The sequence below is a fragment of the Lepidothrix coronata genome, unplaced genomic scaffold (genome assembly GCF_001604755.1).
Source record: "Lepidothrix coronata isolate B3197 unplaced genomic scaffold, Lepidothrix_coronata-1.0 Scaffold116, whole genome shotgun sequence".
Lineage (NCBI taxonomy): Eukaryota > Metazoa > Chordata > Aves > Passeriformes > Pipridae > Lepidothrix > Lepidothrix coronata.
Genome location: NW_016690296.1, coordinates 1,787,148 through 1,800,136, shown reverse-complemented (window position 1 = coordinate 1,800,136; position 12,989 = coordinate 1,787,148). Strand labels below are relative to the sequence as shown.

The 12,989-nt window shown below is 38.0% G+C and overlaps 1 protein-coding gene across 1 annotated transcript in view; it reads left to right on the top strand.

The window, feature by feature from the left end:
* The first annotated feature begins 11,342 nt into the window (after window positions 1–11,342).
* The window catches only part of SEC24D (SEC24 homolog D, COPII coat complex component), a 47,329-nt gene continuing 45,682 nt past the window's right edge, over window positions 11,343–12,989 (top strand). The window contains exon 1 of the mRNA XM_017825105.1: window positions 11,343–11,503. The gene's annotated coding sequence lies outside the window, so the exon portion shown is untranslated. The remainder of the gene's footprint in view (window positions 11,504–12,989) is intronic.

Here is a 12,989-nt window from a genome sequence, read left to right as displayed (position 1 = left end):
CAGTAAGTAACGCCGGGGAAATGCACACAAAGACACTCGGCCATGAGGCAGAGAAGGCTGCGTTTAAACACGACTCTGGTGACAGCTGAATCAAAACAACAGCAAAAAGAAGTGTACATTTCCGTGGGACAATTTAGGAAATAAGTTTGCTTTAGTAAATGGTGCCAGACATTTTAAACTCTAATTTACCCACTTCTTGCATTTTCACTCTAAAGAAAGAAAGCAGAATCTCAAGTGAAACATCATGTACATCTTCTGAATAACTGGTACACTTAGATTGAACTGGGTTTAGCATTTTCATCTCTACCCTGCATGCACTTTCTGCAGCACTGCAGGTATGCCAAAAAAAAAAAAAAAAAAGAGAGAGAGAGAGAGAGAAAACTTTATAATTTCCCTGTCTTGGAATTGCTTCTTTTTCTAACCTTGGTATAGTTCAATGTGCATTACTATTAACAATGACCTGAATTATCATTGGACCCTAATAATACCTGTTGTGCAGCCTGTTGCCTTTCCTACCGGAGCAGGGAAGAGGATTAGTGGAATGAAGTATCAGATCTCTCCACGGATGCTATCAATGGCTGATTTGCATTGTGGCATTAAAAGGGAACCTTACTATAAGCACAAAAAAACATTCAGTGGGAAGTTAATTTGCCAGTGCCTTACAAGACCTGGGTTCAGTTCTGTTCTCTGTTACTATCCTGTGGTCATGCAGCCTGTGAACAGCTGAGCTCCTCCTGGTCTAGTGGAGTGGTTTAAGAGGTGACTGTATTTCAGCAAGGGATGAATATTCCTCTAGCTGAGCGTTAACAACTGACAGCATAAGCTCCTACTCACCTCAGCCCAAAGTCAGGTAGCCTGGTTTAAATCACATTGCATTCTGCACTAAGCTGGCTCTAAAGGACAGTGTTCAGCAGATGGGCAGAAACATCTTCCATGTCTAGACTGACGTGTGAAACAAACACCTCTTGCTTTGAGACCTGTGTTGCTGGGAGCATCAGATTTTCACAGCCGGAATTCACTGAGGTCCCTGTATGAACTGTTTTCACTTGGCTGGTTCTTACACCACAGCATTGTTCCTTAAAGACAGAAAAAATATCAAGGTAGAGACAGGATCTTTTGTTAAACTCAAATATTATGGCTGGAAAAAGTAGACAGGCTTTTAGGAGCTTGAGCCCTTCAGGCCTCTGAAGACACTAAGACTGGGTGGAGACAAGATCCCTGATCACACAGAGGAAAATGTCACTCTCTCAATAACAGGATTTAATGGGAGGAAGAGTGTTTGCTTTATTGACTATGGCTTAAAAGCTCTGGAGAAGCAAAACAAGCACAGGTTGCCATATAATTAAATACTTAAGGGAAACACTGTCAGAGAATCCATACTTGGAAAGGGAATGGCTTTAAAGAGACTTTGCTGGACAACCTCTGAGTGCAGACACGTGATTTGAAATAATTCAGTTCAAGGTGTCTGACTGCTTCTTGTTACCTTGTGCAATGTTCATATATTGCTACAGCAGACAGACTTTCAGTCTTTCCCATGGCAGCATCTTGCTTTAGACAAAATTCTTTCCCTTTTGCCTAATGATGCACACTTTTGTAGATACTTCTGTGACACACTCTGTTAAATACAAAAACTAAACATTTGCTTTAGGAAAATGAATTGCATAATTATCAACCCCTCAAATGTTATAAATTTATCATTAAATAAGTCTGTTTAATTACTGCTAGGGTGTTTTGAGCTTGTATTAGGCTCTCTTTTATCATTTTGACTAAAACTGATCTCTGTTTCTGAACTTCTTCATATACTTATTGCAGAGAAGAAATTAAGGGGAATCACCCCAGCATTTGGATGGTCATATATACGCTGGGAATTTGTACTAGATGTGGATGCTTTTCTCTCCTTTGACCATATAACAGACTTGTGTAAAATATTAAAACAGAACCATCTTGATTAGTCATTGCTCAGCTGAAAAAAATTAAACAGTCAGAACACCAGGATCTGTTTGATTTTGTTGTATGATCAGCAGCTGGTGTCCCTTGAAGTTATTCCCCCACCAAGTATTTGACATCATTAAGGCAAAAGAGCAGAGAGAAGCATTTTAAATTTGATCGTGCCTTGGGAAAAGACAGCAAAACAGTGCTAGTGGTTTAGGTTTGCAGTAAGAAAAGCATTTGAAGTCTGTAATTAAACTATTCCCATGTTGGGAAGATCCAAAGCTTCCTATGTCTTAATCTACCAAAGAATACCCCATAGGCACTAACAATTCCCATTTGCCTTATATGAATTTCTTAACTGCTTATGCTACAGCATATTTTGCTTTTTAATACTTCTCTTATCTTCTTGTACATTCTCTGCATCCTTTGGGATTTCTAAATGCTGGTCAGAAACTGGACATCAAGATAAAAGTGGAATCATTCATGGGGTTTATGACTTTTTGGTCTCTGTAGTTTACATAGCTTAAATAAATTGCACAAATTTTGAGGTAATTTTCAAAATCCACTGAAAAATTTAAAGCTAATGGCAACCACAGCCACTTAACCACTGCCACCATCTCCATCGTTTCACTAAAACTTAAAGATCCAATTCCAAGCAACAACTCATAGAAATTTTATGTCACAAAAAATAACTATACAAACTTGGCAAAAGACAGATGGCAGAACTCACACAACACCTATCTGTGCCCAAATACAGGGAAAGCTTTGGCTTGAACCTGATCTTCTATGATGAGATCTTAGCAGTTGGCATAGGAAATCATCCCTACATACGTTGGGACGTAAAGAATCACCTTTTCTTCTTTGAATCTGGATCCTGCAGATTCATTTGATGTCCCTCCCCTGCTTCATAGATTAGAGGAACCTGTGACCAGGCAATCCCCAGGCACACGTTCCAGGCACTTATTTTACAGACCTCTTACATATCCACCTTTTTTTCCAACAGATAACAGAGTAATTAGTCGTTCTTTATACGGAAGCTGTCTCCTACCTTTCATTATCTCGTTTCCTCTTCATCCTCTAGAGTTCCATATCCTTTCTGATGTGGGGGCCTGGAACACCACACAGTCTTCAGACAGCAGACAAAGCTGGGATTTATACAACAACATGATATCATCTATTTTGTTCTCTAGTTGCTAACCCCAACAGTGCTAACACCTAATTTGCTTTTTCAGACACTGATGAGTTGATGTGCTCATGGAATTATCTTTTAAAATCTTGAAATCTTGTCTGATGTAGTCAGTTCAAAGTACACAGTTTTATATGTGAATTAATGTTTTTTTCCCCAATGTGTATCACCTTATACTTCTAAGCCATGTTATGGTATGGCTGCTTAGTTTTCTTAAAAGCCTTTGCTGAAGGAATTTGTTGAAAGCCTTTTGTAAATCCAAGATCAATCAGATCACCCTCATCCACGTGTTTTTTGATCCCCTCAAAGAACTGCCTTATGTTTGTGAGGCAGGACTTCCTTTTATGAAAACCTTTTTAACTCTTCCCAGATAAGTCATATTTATCCAGATGTCCACTGTTCCATATTATAGTTCCCACCTCTTTGTTTTGTACAGAGACTGGGCTGACAGGCTTGTTGTTTTCTGAGTCTCTCTTGGAACACTTCATTTAAAAAATGGCTCTCTCTAATCTCACTAACAGTCAGCTATTTCAGCCTTCAATTCCTTTAAAGCTCTGTGTGGTCCTGGGGACTACTTCTTAATTTTCTTTGCCTCATCTGCTGCCACTTGTCCATATATCTTTTTTCTTATTGTAATAATAATTTATGATACTGAACAGTTTTACTACAAGTGGATTTATCTAAAATCTAATTTAAATCAGGTATTTCTGGAGCTGAGTTCAGAAGACATTCTCCAAATGTGAGAAGAAACAAGACAAATCTTTGTCTTTCATCCAGCAATAAAAGCAAAGCTGTCGTTTCACCTACAGTTTCCTACAGTGGTACCCCAGGTCTGGAGATTCTTTAAAAATGCAAATATTTCCACCCATTCCTTAGTAATGAGGAAGAGACAGAGGGAAAGGGGATATCATGATCTCTAATTTATAGGCAGCATTTTACTGCTGTAAATACCCAGATGGTCTGACTTGCTCCTTTTTCTGCATTTCATTTTCTTTTTCTATCTGACTTTTTTTCCACATTAAAATCCACATAAGCTAGTTCCTAAAAATACCTATTTTAACAGCTTTCTAGTAGACTCTATTATCTGTAAACAATTTAATAAACTAAAAACAATTTAATAAACCAATTTATTGTAGGATGTGATTTCAGCCAAATGGGAGAATCAGCAGAGGGAAAAAAAAAAAAAAAAAAAAAAGAAAATTCATTTATTTGGGGTTTGTTTTGTTTATTACATGGAAAAAAACCCCCATTCATAAATATATGGTGAGTTTAATGGCATAAAAGATAAAATCACAGCCATGCCACTTAAGAAAATATGACACACAGTCTCTTCCAAATGAAGAGCAAATGGGTTCTTCCAATATATCCCTTCAAATGATACTTCTTTTAAAAGTGGCTTCTGCCAGCTGGGCAATGCCAGGCACATCAGCATATGTTATTGTCCTGAATCATTGCCTAATAACATCCCTTGTTTAATAGTTGTACAGCTCAGTAGTTACATAAAGTAAAAGCATATTTTGAAGGCAGAGCTCAACATCATTTTCCCCAAACCTTATGGAAGTAGAAAAATACATTTCTGCTTAATTGCTACAGTTTGGTTCTCCTGATGTAAGAAGCAACAAGGAACAGAGACACATGGAAAGGATTTAATTTTCAAAAAAGATATAAAATGGCAAAGTGAATGAAATATATTGATGGGAGGTTCAAATGCACAGCTCCAGCTAACATCCATTAAAGCTGATTGCCCTTCATTTTTTCCCATCAAATTTCTCTTGTCCTACAAGATAAATTAATGGAATCCAGATGTTTCAATTGCATGAGGAACTTCCCAGTGCACTGCCAGCTAAAGAGGGTTTGCTGACTGAAAGTACAAACATGGAGTGGCAAAGGTACTAAAAACCAGTAACACCAAGTTCTTAGTGAAGGGAAAAGAAATTAAAAATGCAAGTCATAGATAATTATCTACCTATAAGACCAGACAGGAAACCTCTGCTCACACTCACGGGAGGCATGAACAGTTCCTCACCAGCAAAGGTAAAGCCTTAAAATTTTAATCCCTACCATGGATTATGAGGCAAGGTACTATGTGATGGGTTAGAATTTTAGAACTAGTCTTGCTTTCTTGTTTTTTTCCCCATTTTTAAAACTGGCAAAGGAAGCGTTAATGGAAGAAGCAGAGAGATGTACAGGAGTGTGTCATCCTAGGTGCTTGTAATGGCTTGATCCTGAGGGGTTTTGGATCTATTGTGGGGAAAAAAAAAAACCAAACAAAGACGCAAAAGAAGCCACTTTCCTCCGAAACACAGAAACAAAGTTGTTGTCCTTGAGCATTGCTGAATTCTAACAGAAAAAGTAGAAATTCCTGCAGAGAATGTAACTCTTTGATTCACCATGTCAGGAGGTAGATGAATGATCAGCTCTTGGACCATGTTCACATCACAGGCCCTCTGTAGCCAAAGACCTGCCACCATTAAATACACTGCATAAAAACATAAGGATGACTCAAAGAGCCAAGCATTTGGAGAAGAGAACTCTGATGTTTCTTTGGTGTTTGTCTTACCTGTTTCTACCACAGCCAGTCTCAGAAAATCAGGAAATATTTCCTAAACTACTGGCTGAAGAGAAGTAAACTTTTTTTTGTCTTTCTGGACTTCTTAGACAAAAGTCTTTTGAGAAGGTTTTTCTTTATGCAAAGACAAGGATTTCAGGTTGTGTCCAAGAATTAACACACAAAATAGCTAGAAGATTTTGTTGTGAAAAAATGTGTAAAACGCATTCACTGCAAGGTTTGAGAACGTGGAAAAAAATGTTGTGACAATGGAATAACTGTTTCTCGTTAATCTAGAAGTAAGGATTTTGGGCTAGAATTCATGTTTCCAGGTGTCATTCCACTGCTGGTTTTACTTATCCCTGTGTTTTAGAAAGCAAGAATTAATTTTCTCTTGGGACCTGGAAAGACTTTTAGGTGTCTATTCCCTTTTCATTTTGATTCCCAGGAGATGGGATGACTCAATTTTTGGCTTCAGTAGTTGGAAAAATTCTGATAAAAGATTCTAAAGTAGAAAGAAAAGTATTTATGTGGTGTTTTCTTTCTGGTTTTGGCAGGGCAAGGTTGCATCACATTCTTCTTAATAGAGCCTATGGGAATCAAAACTGATCTTCTGTGCCAAAGCTCTGAAGAGTCTTGACTGGAACATGCATGCAAGTAATGAAAGCAGGTGTTCTGCTTTCCTCACCTCTGCCCTAATGCTTCATCCTGCTCTTTGAATTGTCATTTAAAGGTGGCAGTTAAGTAACACAGCACCTTTCATCTACCTGTTCATCTCAGACAGTCAGACTTTATGGGCTCCCCTCTTCCTACTGAAAGAACCCTGAGCAAACACTTCAAGCCAACTTACTGGGTCAAAGAAATACACCACGCTAAGCTCTCTTCTGATGCGCTGCAGTGACATTAATCAAGAGCAACCATATCATAGTCAGGTAGAAAAATATTTGAATTGTAGCTGAGGTACGAATTAGGCCCAAATAATCTACTAAAGTTTTGAAGGGATGGTTTAATATGAAACTGAAGATGGAAGAGATCTTGAAGATTTAACATTAGCCCGATGAACACTCACCTGCGTCAAATTTCATCTTTGAAATTTTGTTTCCTGTCAGCAAGTGCAAAAGTGATTAACTCCCTTTGACTTGTTGCTTTTAAGGAGCTCAATTACATGCATGGCCACAGTCCAGCATAAAAATCAACTATTTTTGCATTGCAGTTTAAAGCAGGTATTGTTTGTCACTTGGAAGGCCCATAAGAATGAATTTTTCCATACTGAAAACAAGAACGGGAGAAGCAGAGGAACAATTAAGTTGTAACAGAGTAGGGGTCTTGGGAAGTTTGGGTTCTGTTTTTACACTGGCAATTTCTCATTTTTTGCTCTGGGCCTGTAAAATGGGGAAGGTGGCCACTACACAGGGTAACCCTGAGAAATCTGCTTGAACTTCTGAAAACCTCTGCTTGTAGTTTGATAGTTTGAGTCCTCCTGTAGTACCCCGCTCTTCTCTCTTTCCTCTGTACTACAAAATAAGCTGTGAGATTTTTAAAGCAATTTGGAAACATTCGCCTTACAACTACAGGGATGTATTTTGTTCAGTATCTGCCCCAGTGGGGACTCTGGTGGTCTAGTGGTTAGGGTGCAGGACTCTCACCGCTGCGACCCGGGTTTGATTCCCAGCCCCCCGGGCAGATGGAGCTCGTCAGCCCTGTGAGGCAATCCATCTAAGAGAAGGTCACTCTAAACAAACCTACGTCCACTGTGCAGGCTCGAAGGGTTAATGACCTTTCCCAAATCTTCGCTCGCGAAGACTGGCCATTATTATTATTATCTGCCCCAGTGAGCGGGATGCTGGTGGTTCAAACTACAACATCCAGCAAAAGGACAGGGCAAAAAAAGTTGCTTTGGCATCAAGTTCTGCCTGCAAAAGGCAAAACATCTCTGCTCCCTCTTTGCCTCTGGATGGACCTGGTTAAGGCTTTACTAGAGAAGCCCAGGTGACACAACAAGGATCTCCCTGCAGGAAATCTTACCCCCCATCCAAGAAACTGCAATAGATTAAAAAGCTATCCAGCTATCTTCATTCCTGGCTGGAGGAACACGAATTCCAACTCTCTGCTTTGATAACTAATTCCTTTTCCAAGTGGAACAGATTATGTTAGAAAAATCTGCCCTCCAAAAACACCTTGATGTTTAACCCCTGCTGATCCTGCAGCCTTGCCTGTTGTGCTGCATCTACGTTCCAGACTTCCCAGCTCCTTCTGTCCCTGGTACAGGCTTCTGCTTTTGGTGATAATCTACTGTTTAGCTGGCATTGACAGGGACCTGCCTGTTTTCCAGACAACTGCCAGTGTCTGCAAATGCTGAACAGGTGTTTTTATGTGCCTTCACAGTGCAAATCTAGTATGTGAGCTGTGACACCAAGTGTGATGTATAATTTTGCTCCTGCCCTTTATTTTCACACCAACTGCATCTCCTATCCCTTTGTTGCCTCTTCCACATAAAAATAACGTGATGGATTTAAAAAAAAGTTAATTCTGATTTTCTTTGGTTTAATTTTGATGTTTAGTTTTGCTGGTTATGGGGAAGATGTCAATAGGTTTAGACTAAAGGTACCCAAATAACACAAACCCAGTATTTTGAAAAATAGTTTTGTAATCCAGACTGATATTTTTACAAATATCAGAGATGCTTTACTGGTATATAATACCTCTGCCATGCTCAGGTAGAAGATTTTTTACTTCCACATTACGGGTGGTGTAAAGAAGCACAGTGAATGTGAGCAAGAACACACATAGAAGTATTTGGATTCTAAGTAATTTCTGAGTGATTTTGTTTAGGGTTGTTTTTCTTATACAACAGGTTCCACAGTTCTGAGCATTTGTCAGAAATAATACCATATGAGTAGCAGTAGACAATCAATTATATGGAACAAATATGACTTACTAAGAGTAGGATTACACTCACAGTGTGTTAATGATCACTAGCACTGGCTGAAACACAGCTGAGTTATTAAATTCATGTCAGGTCTTCCAATAAGAAAACTGAGTAAATCAATCAAATACTTTGTTATGAAGAGTTAACTCAGTTACTCTTCTTTTTAATGTTAGTAAGTTTATTTGAGTATTGTTCTGGAGCAAGACTACACTAATAGAGCAGAAATTTTATACACGAGCAGGGAATGTAACATGAAAGCCAATGAAAGTGAAGCTGCTGCAGATGCTTTTGAACGTAAAAGTGAAATATATCTACATTTGAGAAATTCCATGCATTCGGCAAGCAAACATGGGAAACATCATTTAACTTTCTGCTGTCCTTTCTCAGACTGATGGCTTAATGTTTATTCACAGTGCTTTATATGTGATACATTATTCATCAGATTATAATCAGTTCTCATCTTTGTTTTTATGTTACAGTTCATTATGTAGCAATTACTGCAGGATAATCGAGTCATGGGGGTTTTTTCTGTTAGGAACAGGTAGTACAATTTTCCACTCTCATGCATCTTAGACAGTAGTAAATTAATTAAAAAGATAATTGAAATTCCCCAACTGAAACATCCCAGCAGTTTTCTCAGAACACTGTATCTATCTCCTGTAAATGTTCCAGATCAAGTTGCCAGAATGTTGATTTCATTAGAAAACCAAAATAGCAAGTCAGTGAGAATAAGCAGAGGAGCCTCACAATTTGCAGATATTGAAAAATCCAGAGGCTTGAACTAACCAGAAAGTCTTTTTATGCAGAAAGCAGCCACAGTCAGTTTTCTAAAGCACATTTGCTTTTGTAATGCGTGACTTGCACAGAACTGATCACATGTGGACTAGTAGAGCATTTTATAAAAATTTCTGTTTTACTGAGTTTCAGGGAAAGAAAGTGGTTTTAGATAATATCCTCTGCAGGGTATAACAAAGTATTTGTCAGAAAATATATACAGCAATGAATGTATGCCCTGGATTTTAACTTTACTGTATTACTTTCCCTGAATAACAGCAGCTACATCAGTCTGATGTTCTGAAAACCCTTTGCTTTCTTTTCATTCTATTTAGGGCAGTGTTTAGAGGGTGTAGTCCAATAATATTTTCTAATTGCCACTGAGACATATCAGTATTCACTTCTGTTGTACCTTCAATTAGGTTTTCATTGTGCATAGTTTTTTATATTAGAAATGTAGCTGAGTCACAATACTGATGTATTTCTTCTTACAGTATTGTTCTGATTCCTGAAATATTACATCTTTTCTTTTTCTTCATGTAGCATTTTTTAATCTAACACACTTTTTTTCTCCAGAAGAACATAATCCCTTCAAAATTTGATTGCTCTTTTTTTTTTACCAAAGTCTTTGCTTTCATTTTAAACAAATACAACCGTTGTAAATATTAACTTCCATTTTTCTTGTAAAGCACTTTACACTAAGCTGTAAACTGGTTTCCATAGATCTTAACTACACGGTAGACAAAACATTAAAGAAGATTTTAGTGATTATATGTAAGCAAGACAGGAAAAGAAAGTATGTAAATAGCTTTTAGGACCCTTCTGATGTTGTGCAAAAGCAAACCTATTGCTTTGTCTGAAGGACATACATATGAAATTAAAAGGAGGAAAACAGTTTCAATAACAACTAAAAAAGCCTTTTAAAATGTAGAATCCTTGGAGTTCTATGAACTATTCCTTGTGATGAAACAGTCTTTTTCTTTAGAGAACACACCCAGTACTGCCCACACCTTCCCCTAGAGAAAGGTTTAGAATATATATTATGATCTAGAAATAAATTCTTATAGCACTGAGCTGCAGATATTTGTCTGGTCACTGTGATTTGTTACCGCAGCCAATGTTAAGTGCTACAAAAGCTGTGCTGTGGCCATCCCATCACTGTGAGAAATACATGCCCATAGCTCAAATGTATCGTGGTGTTGTTCTGATTCCTCCTGGCAGCTTGTGCCAGGGCTGTATTTTAAGGGCATCCTGTAAATGAAAATGTTAGGATAGGATTTGGGTTTCCTGGAATCACCCATTGTCTTAATGTGATGTGCTGTGAGAGAGAGAGACATGAGTTCTGCGTGGTTTGTCCATGAGGGGCTTTTATCTCCCAAGCTGATGGATGACTGTGGGTTTCTTTAGTTTCAGAACTAACAGAAAAAATTCTAGTGAGGACTTTAAAAGTGAGATTTTAGAGGCAGGGGATTTATTGCTTTTTAATATAGATGAAAAAATCATATAGATTTAGACAAATTCTTCTATTTACTTCACCAGTACTAACTCCAAATTAGGTCTGAAATGTGTGAAATCACATTAGATTTCAGCAGCATTGCATAGTTCCCACTTCAGGATAAACTGATTGTTAAGAAAAGTAATTTAACCTACAAGATCATCATTATTGACAATGACAGAGAACAAACTAGTCAGATTCTCAGATTTTAAGGTACAGTTTAATTAAAACTAAGTCATTTAATAAAATTACTTACAACAGTTTAGCAATCCTGCAATCTCATTTTTATGAAGTTACTTTCCAGACCAATAACACACTTAAATCTTTAATGATGTTTCCATGTTTCTGAAATGGAAAACCTTAAATTACTTTTAATGTTATAGGTGGAAACTGTAGACAAATACTACTTGTAGCTTCAAAACATCCAGACTATGACAAGCTGCATGCCTTTTGTCTCAGTGTTCCAGGCTGAAGGACAACAGAAGCATCCTCAAAAAAAAAAGAGGTGTCTTGATCCATTTCCAGAGTGGGCCTGAAATAAGGGAAGAACTGCCAATGCCACAGCTTCTCCCTGCTATCTTTTGCTGATCTCATCTTTCGGTCTCACTGGAGCTGATTTCGGGGAGGAGAAATCTGATAGTAAGTATTCAGTGGCCAAGTAAGTGCATGGTTCTCCAGTGCTGAATTATCCACAGCTGCTTACTGTTAATAGCTTTGGGCTAGACAGAGCAGGACTGGTGGGACAGTGACTGCCTGTCTCCACGATAAAATAGGGAATGTCCAAACTTAAAACCGTTATTTTCCTCAGTGGCATTGTATTTCAAAAGAATTTTGCATAACTTTAATGTGTCCGTTTAAATGTGTCCCAGCCAAAGAGATAGGGATGAGGGGTGAAACTACAGCACAGCGATGATGAAAGGCACTGGTTTGCATCCTACTTATGAAAGAGTCACTGATACCCTGCAGCCAAAACCACATCCAGTTTAACTGATGCTTGCCACCTCGGGGATGAAATTTTCCCTTCTGATTAGACAGTTAGAAGAGATTTGAAAGGTTCTAGATCTTCCCTGACATGTCCAACAGTATTGGCTCTGATAACATGTAGAGAAACAGCTTATATTATTTGATGCATGTGAGTTATGCAGCTGTCATGGTGTGATTCTTGGGGCTATCCTGTGCAGGGCCAGGAGCTGAACTTTGATCATCCTTGTGGGTTCTTTCCAACTCAGGATATGCTATGGTTCTATGGTTCTGTGAGCAATGGCTTTTTTTTTCTTGTTATGAATCCTCTGCCACTTTTCTCTCCTTTTTTTTACTTTTGCACCACAACTAATGTTTGTTTGTGACTGGGAGGAACAGTAACTTCACAAATACATCTTCCTCATGTTACCACCAGTCTCTCTCATGTTACTACCATGTTTCTACTTTGTTAATTAGAAAAAACAGTGACTATCCTGTAACCAAGGCAGACTTTTTAAATGCACCTTAACAGTAACTAAAACCAGTGCATATGCAAACAGGTAAAGTACCTGTGTCATATTTCACTAGAGATACTTGGGTGGCATAATTTATATAAATATATATATGTCAGATACAAAGATATGTAAAAATAAATAAATAAATACATACATATACACACACATGTATTTGTGTATATGTATGTATTTATTTTTATGTATATATATTTACATCTATATATCTGACATACGTATGTCAGATATATAGATATATACACACATACATACACATGTATATGTGTGTATATGTATGCATGTATTTATTTATATTATACATGTATCTATATATCTGACATATGTATGTAAAACATATATAAAAATAAATAAACACACACATGCATATACATATATGTATGTATATATATGCCTCTTTTCCCGGGGAACTGGCAACAGAGCAAGAGGACATAGTTCTAATGTGCACCAGCGGAGGTTTAGGTCGGACATTAGGAAGAACTTTTTTATAGAAAGGCTGATTAGCCATTGGAAGGGGCTGCCCAGGGAGGTGGTGGAGTCACCGTCCCTGGAGGCACTTAAGGAAAGACTGGACGTGGCACTGAGGGACCTGGCCTAGTTGACACAGCTGTGTTTGGTCATAGCTTGGACTCCAT